We start from the raw sequence: 8,478 nt of genomic DNA, 5'->3' as shown, positions 1-8,478 counted from the left end.
TTTAATCATCCTAAAGACAAACCTTGGCACATTATTTTTATAATACAACGGAATTGTACAAGGGGGTAATTATTTTTGTTGAAATTTTTCTGTAATTTAAGATTCACAAAGTTTCCATGAGCATGAACAAAGTTCAAGGAGCTCCCCCACTTCAACAATGCTTGTCTCTCTCACTTTCACTTTCCTTTTTGAAAAGTTTTGTGTTACCCTCTATATTTTTTTAAAACTTTATAAAATCACTCAATAGAAATAAAGGACTCTCTAAAACTTCTGGGTTGTCTCCCTGGCAGCGCTTTCTTTAAAGCCATTAAGCTAGGCATAAAGTGCTCAAGTAATGGATCCACCCGGATCCCAAGGTATATTGAAGCCAATTTTAATTAACAATGATTAGGCTTTAAAAGTGAGCACAAAGCAACATATATCAAGCAATGATGAAGTCTAACTCTGTTCCTATGCATCGGCATGTCATACAAGAACAATTCATGCACATCAAGTAAAGGCCAATACCTAGCATAAGTAGTTTCTTGCAATTTTATCGTGTTGGAAACATAGAGAGGTGAAGATATAGTTCCTCTCTCATAATAATTGCAAGTAGGAGCAGCAAGCACATGCATATTATATTCATCAAAATCATCATGTGCAACGGTAAAAGGCAACCCGTCAATATAATCCTTAACAAGAGCAAACTTCTCCGATATAGTGTAGTTGGGAGAATTCAAAAAGATAATAGGACTATCATGTGTGGGTGCAATAGTAATAGTTTCATTCTCAACATAAGGGACTATAGCAAGTTCATCTCCATAAGCATAATTCATATTGGCATCTTGGCCACAAGCATAACAAGCATCAAGTTGATCAAAAAGGGATATTTCAAATGAATCAACGGGATCATTGCAATTATCATAGCATTCATCCTTCGGTAAGAACGAAGGGGCATTAAATAATGTATGAGTTAAAGAGTTACTCTCATTAGAAGGTGGGCACAGGTAGCTAATCCGCTCTTCCTCCGTTTGTTCTTCACTCTCCTCATCATCTTTTTCATCCAATGAGCTCACAGTTTCATCATTTTCTTCTTCCATAGGCTCCTGCAAAATGTTAATCTCTTCTTGGACAGCAGAGATATTCTCAATAAATGCATCAACTCGCAATTGTATTTATAATTATAATAGCAATATTTAAGAATAGCAAGATTTTCAGGTCTATAGCCAGCATCATCATCCTCATACTTTAAAAACAGAGATTCAATTTCAGAAGCACCCTTAAAAGCAACAAATTCTTCCATTTGTTCCACATCATAGTAATCATATATACCATTAGCATAAGAAGCTAAGGTTTCATTATCATTAAATTTGCATGAAAAGGGAAGATGTGGATCATTCATCCTAGAGCAACAAGTATAATCATATCTCAAGCATAGATTCCAAGCATACCATTTCAACATATGAATTTGATCCCATAACAATTTCCCTTTTATGACTCAAGTGATAATCCCTAAAGTATTCAGTTGATCCAACGTTACTCCCATTATATAGTTGAATGGGGTTTTCTCAGGATTATCAAAGTAGTGCATAATATCTTTCACATAACGATCATCGAGGGTTTTAGTAGGTTCCCCATCTCCATGAGTAGCAGGTACAACTAATTTTTTTGGTATTTCGTGTTCCATATCCATAACTAAAGATAGAGAACAACTTAGAACAAGAAATAAAAACTACTTGGTGATAAAGCAAACAAGCACACACGAGAATATTCACCCCACGCTATAACTCCCCAGCAATGGCGCCAGAAAAAGGTCTTCATAACCCACAAGTATAGGGGATCGTTTGTATCCTTTTTTAATAAATAAGAGTGTCGAACCCAACGAGGAGCTAAAGGCAGAACAAATATTCCCTCAAGTTCTATCGACCACCGATACAACTCTACACACACTTGACGTTTGCTTTATCAGAAACAAGTATGAAACTATTTTGTAGGTGTGATGCTAGAACTACTTTGCAAGAATAAAACTAGAAGTAGTTTGCAAGATAATAAAAGGTAGGTGTTTAGTAAAAGGGTTTGTGACAACAAGAAAGTTATTTGTCCCTAGCCAATCGATAACAAGTACCGGTAATCATTCTTGCAATTCTATATGAGGGAGAGGCATGCGCTAACATACTTTCTCTACTTGGATCATATGCACTTATGATTGGAACTCTAGCAAGCATCCGCAACTACTAAAGATCATTAAGGTCATGAAACCCAACCATAGCATTAAGTATCAAATCCTCTTTATCCCATACGCCATAGCCCACCTATACTCGGGTTTAAGCTTCTGTCACTCTCATAGCCCACCATAAGTGAACCATGAACATATTGCAACACCCTACAGTGGGGTCCCCTCACATTTGCACGAGAACGAAGGGCACCGTAGGATAGCACCATAATTAAAATATACAATCATACCAACCAATTTCACGGTTAACCCACAGGACAAAATAGATGTACTCAAACATCATAGGATAACCATAGATCATTGGGAAATAATATATGTAGTTGACTACCATGTTTAAGTAGAGATTATAGTGGGGATAAGAGGTGTTACACCGCTGCATAGAGGGGAGAAATTTGGTGTTGGCGGTAGCAAGATTGTTGATGTAGATCGCCATCCCGATCATTGCCCCGGCGGCACTCTGGCACCACCGGAAGCGATGGGGAGAGAGCCCCCCTCCTTATTCTTCTTCTTTGGCCTCCCCCTCAGATGGGAGGAGAGTTCCCCCTCTGGTCCATGGTCTCCATGGTAGCGAAGGGGCGGGAGCCCCTCCGAGATTGGATCTCCCTCTCTGTTCTCTTCTGTTTCTCGTTCTCCAGATCTGGCCGAAAACCGTTTCTTATATTCCAGGAGATCCGTAACTCCGATTGTGCTGAGAATTTAACATGATTTTTTCTAGATATAAGCTTCCTTGCGCCCGAAGTAGAGCTCCAACCGACGTACGAGGTCAGCACAACCCACCACCACACGCCTGGCTCAGGGATGGTGCGTTGTTGTCTTGTGCCCTGTGTGGGCCTCCGTTTGCGGTGATTCCAGCTCCCCAAAATCACATATATTCCAAAATAATTCTTCGTAAAATTTTATTGCATTTGGACTTCGTTTGATATGGATATTCTGCGATACAAGAAAATGCAAAAAATAGGAACTAGCACTGGGCACTGGATCAATTGGTTAGTCCAATAAATCATATAAAAAGTTGCCAAAAGTATGTAAAAGTTGTATAATATTGGCATTAAACAATGAAAAATTATAGATACGATGGAGACGTATCACCCCCCATGTTTTGATGAGCAAATTTATTATGATGATAGCATGCCTCCTATTTATGATGATTATATTGATGAAAGTGGGTTTGGAAGGGTGCCAACTTTAGGAAGTAATGATCCCACTATTTTGTAAGGTGTTGAATATTATTTTTATAATGATAAAATTGGATTTGGAGAGGTCATGACTTTATTTAGTAATCATTCAACTATTTCGGAAGAGGTTCCAATTGATTATGAGAACAAAGTTGCTATCTATGATGACTATTGTGATGACATGTATGCTATAAATAATAATGATAACCATGAAACTTGTCATCATGATTTTAATTTTCAATTGGAGTAGGCCTCCCATGATAGTTATTTTGTTGAGTTTTCTCCCACTACTATTCATGAGAATAAATTTTCTTATGTGGAGAGTAGTAAAATTTCTATGCTTGTGCATCATGAAAATAATGCTTTATGTGATGGTTATATTGTTGAATTCATTCATGATGCTACTGAAAATTATTATGAGAGAGGAACATATGCTTCTACATATTGCAATAATATCAAGTTTCCTCTCTATGTGTTGAAAGTTTTGAAGTTTTGCTTGCTTGACCTTCCTATGGTAGATGATTCTTGTTCCCATGAATTGTTTGCTCACAAAATCCCTATGCATAAGAAGTGGATTAGACTTAAATGTGATAGTCATATGCTTCTTGATGCTCTCTTTGTTTGTCAGTTCTTGTATTTCATGTGAGCATCATTGAAATCATCATGCCTAGCTAGAAATTGTTGAACTCTCATGCTTCACTTATATTATTTTGAGAGTCTATCTAAACAGCGTGGTAATTTGCTTTGGTTATGAATTTAGTCCTAATATGATAGGAATGCAAGAGGGATATAATAAAAACTTTCGTATAAAGTGCATTGAATACTATGAGAAGTTTGATTCCTTATGATTGTTTTGAGATATGAAGATGGTGATATTAGAGTCATGCTAGTGAGTAGTTGCGAATTTGAGAAATACTTGTGTTAAGGTTTGTGAGTCCCATAGCATGCACGTATGGTGAACCGTTATGTGATGAAGTCGGGGCATGATTTATTTATTGATTGTCTTCCTTATGAGTGGCGGTCGGGGACAAGCGATGGTTGGTTCCTACCAATCTATCCCCTAGGAGCATGAGCGTAGTACTTTGTTTCGATGACTAATATATTTTTGCAATAAGTATGTGAGTTATTTATGACTAATGTTGAGTCCATGGATTATACGCACTCTCACCTTTCCGCCATTGCTAGCCTCTCTTATGCTGCGCAACTTTTGCCGGTACCATACACCCACCATATACCTTCCTCAAAATAGCCATCATACCTAACTATTATGGAATTTCCATAGCCATTCCGAGATATATTGCCGTGCAACTTCCACCATTCCGTTTATTATGACACGTTCCATTATTGTCATATTTCTATGCATGATCATGTAGTTGACATCGTATTTGTGGCAAAGCTACCGTTCATAATTCTTTCATACATGTCACTCTTGATTCATTGCACATCTCGGTACACCACCGGAGGCATTCATATAGAGTCATATTTTGTTCTAAGTATCGAGTTGTAATTCTTGAGTTGTAAGTAAATAAAAGTGTGATGATCTTCATTATTAGAGCATTGTCCCATGTGAGGAAAGGATGACGGAGACTATGATTCCCCCACAAGTCTGGATGAGACTCTGGACGAAAAAAAGAGGCCAAAAAAATGAGAGAAGGCCCAAATAAAAAAATGAGAGAAAAGAGAGAAGGGGCGATGTTACTATCCTTTTACCACACTTGTGCTTCAAAGTAGCACCATGATCTTCATGATAGAGAGTCTCCTATGATAGCACTTTCATATACTAGTGGGAATTTTCATTATAGAACTTGGCTTCTATATTCCAATGAAGGGCTTCCACAAATTTCCCTAGGTCTTCGTGAGCGAGCGAGTAGGATGCACACCCACTTATTCTCGTTTTGAGCTTTCATAAACTAATAGCTCTAGTGCATCCATTGCATGGCAATCCCTACTCACTCACATTGATATATATTGATGGGAATCTCCATAGCCCATTGATACGCCTAGTTGATGTGAGACAATCTCCTTCTTTTTGTCTTCTCCACAATTACCATCTATTCACCCTATAGTGCTATGTCCATGGGTCATGCTCATGTATTGCATGAAAGTTGAAAAAGTTTGATAACTTCAAAAGTATGAAACAATTGCTTGGCTTGTCATCCGGGTTGTTCATGATTTGAATATTTTGTGTGATGAAGATGGAGCATAGCCAGACTATATGATTTTGTAGTGATAACTTTCTTTGTCCATGTTATTTTGAGAAGACATCATTTCTTTATTAGTATGCTTGAAGTATTACTGTTTTTATGTCTATATTAAACTTTTTTTTTGAATCTTATGGATCTTAATATTCTTGCCACAATAGAGAAGATTACATTGATGAATATGTTAGGTAGCGTTCCACATCAAAAATTATGTTTTTATCATTTACCTACTCGAGGACGAGCAGGAATTAAGCTTGGGGATGCTTGATATGTCTCCAATGTAGCTATAATTTTTTTATTGTTCCATGCTATTATACTATCCTTATTGGATGTTTTATATGCATTTATATGCTATTTTATATGATTTTTGGGACTAACCTATTAACCTAGAGCCCAGTGCCAGTTTCTATTTTTTCCTTGTTTTTGAGCTTCGCAGGAAAGGGATATCAAACGGAGTCCAATTGACCTGAAACTTTACGATGATTTTTTATGGACCAAAAGAAGCCCACGGAATACCGGAGATGCAATAGAGGAGTCCCGAGGCCACCACAAGAGTGCCCCCCAGGGCGCGCCCCCCAACCTTGTGGACCACTCATGGACTCCCTTGACTTTTTCTCGACACCAACACCTATCATATATCCCCAAACCTCCAGAACGAAACCTAGATCGGGAGTTCCTCTGCCGCAAGCCTCTGTCGCCTCCAAAATCCAATCGGGACCCTGTTTTGGCACCTTGCCGGAGGGGGAAATCATCACCGGTTGCCATCTTCATCATCCCGGCGCTCTCCATGACGAGGAGGGAGTAGTTCACCCTCGGGGCTGAGGGTATGTACCAGTAGCTATGTGTTTGATTTCTCTCTCTCTCTCTCGTGTTCTTGATTTGGCACGATCTTGATGTACCGCGAGCTTTGCTATTATAGTTGGATCTTATGATGTTTCTCCCCATCTACCTTCTTGTAATGTATTGAATTTTCCCTTTGAAGTTATCTTATCGGGCTGAGTCTTTAAGGATTTAAGAACACTTGATGTAGGTCTTGCATGTGCTTATTTGTGGTGACAATGGGATATTCATGTGATCTACTTGATGTATGTTTTGGTGATCAACTTGCGGGTTTTGTGACCTTGTGAACTTATGCGTAGGGGTTGGCACACGCTTTTGTCTTAACTCTCCAGTAGAAACTTTGGGTCACTCTTCAAAGTTCTTTGTGTTGGTTTGAATAGATGAATCTGAGATTGTGTGATGCATTTCATATAAAAAAACCGCGGAAACTTGTGGTGACATTGGAGTATCTAGGTGACATTAGGGTTTTGGTTGATGTGTGTCTTAAGGTGTTATTTTAGTACGAACTCTAGGGTTGTTTGTGACACTTATAGGAATAGCCCAATAGATTAATCAGAAAGAATAACTTTGAGGTGGTTTCGTTTGTTCTCCGCTATTAGTGACTTTGGAGTGACTCTTTGTTGCATGTTGAGGGATTGTTATATGAACTTGCACTAGTGAAAGTATGAACCCTAAGCCTTGTTTCTAAGCGTTGCAATACCGTTTTTGCTCACTTTTGTTACTTTCTACCTTGCTGTTTTTATATATTCAGATTACAAAAACCTATATCTACTATCCATATTGCACATGTATCACCATCTCTTTACCGAACTAGTGCACCTATAAAATTTTCCATTGTATTGGGTGTGTTGGGGACACAAGAGACTCTGTGTTATTTGGTTGCAGGGTTGTTTGAGAGAGACCATCTTCATCCTATGACTCCCACAGATTGATAAACCTTAGGCCATCCACTTGAGGGAAATTTGATGTTGTCCTACAAAACTCTGCACTTGGAGGCCCAACAACGTCTACAAGGATAAAGTTGCATAGTAGACATCAGCCCACTCCGCCAACTCGGCCCGTGAGGTCGTCATCTAGACGAACGACGTGCCCCAGACCTGGCTCTAGCTCCCGAATTCCTTCACTGAGGAGCTGGTGGCGGACGCATCCCTGTAGCCAAACAGCTACCGTAACAGGTCCTCCTGGGTGGATTCCGAGGTCACTCCCACCGGCTTCGTGTACCTGACTTGGGGTGGAAGTGGTTCGCCCGCACTCGTGGCTTGAAGGAGGGGAACACCCTTCACTTCAAGTTCGACGGGGCCGCGATGCTCTTCGTGAAGATCTTCGGGGTGGCTGGCGGCCGCCTAGGGTGCTGCATGGAGAGCGACAACAACAACAACGACCTCTCCGCCGGCGATGACAGCAGTGACACCGGCGACACCTCCCCTGGGAAGAATGGAAGCGATGATGACTCTGACGAGCCGCCAAACCACCGCGTCAAGATGGAGGAGGATTCCGACTAGGCGCCTGTGAGGCTGGAGTCGGAGCCCAGGAGCAGCGGCCTTCGGGGGGAAGTTTCTTTTGTTTCCTTTTATTTCCTGCATCAGAAAATTGAGGGCACCGCGGGGGCGTGTAAGAAAATGCGACGCTTGCGCCTTTATCTTAGAACTTCTAACTCGCGTTTAAGTTATCATGTTACTTCTCATTTGGGCTTGACCTCCTTTTTCTCACGATGTCTTAGTGCTCTTCGTTGCCGGGACTCGGTCCCCAAGCAGACCTCAGTCATCGCTAGTATACTAGGTCGTGATGCCAAGGGCAAGGCCAGGAGGTGAGGGGCTCGAGGTCCAGTGAGAGCTCCTGAGACATGACGCTCAAGAGATCCCCCTTGATGCGCAAGCCGCTCATGACAGAGAAAAGGGGTCTCCGCTCAGACAGGATTGCAAAAATAGTGGCAGACCATTACTGGCGAGACTCACGCAAGGCGCGGTGGGGGCGACTTAGCTTTAGGTGCAGCATGAGGCGTCCGCGGTCCGTGGGGGATTCCTGTGTCGTCAGGGCACGCTTCCTTGGA

Source organism: Triticum aestivum, chromosome 4A (genome assembly GCF_018294505.1).
Source record: "Triticum aestivum cultivar Chinese Spring chromosome 4A, IWGSC CS RefSeq v2.1, whole genome shotgun sequence".
Classification (NCBI taxonomy): Eukaryota; Viridiplantae; Streptophyta; class Magnoliopsida; order Poales; family Poaceae; genus Triticum; species Triticum aestivum.
This window is presented reverse-complemented; position numbering follows the sequence as displayed.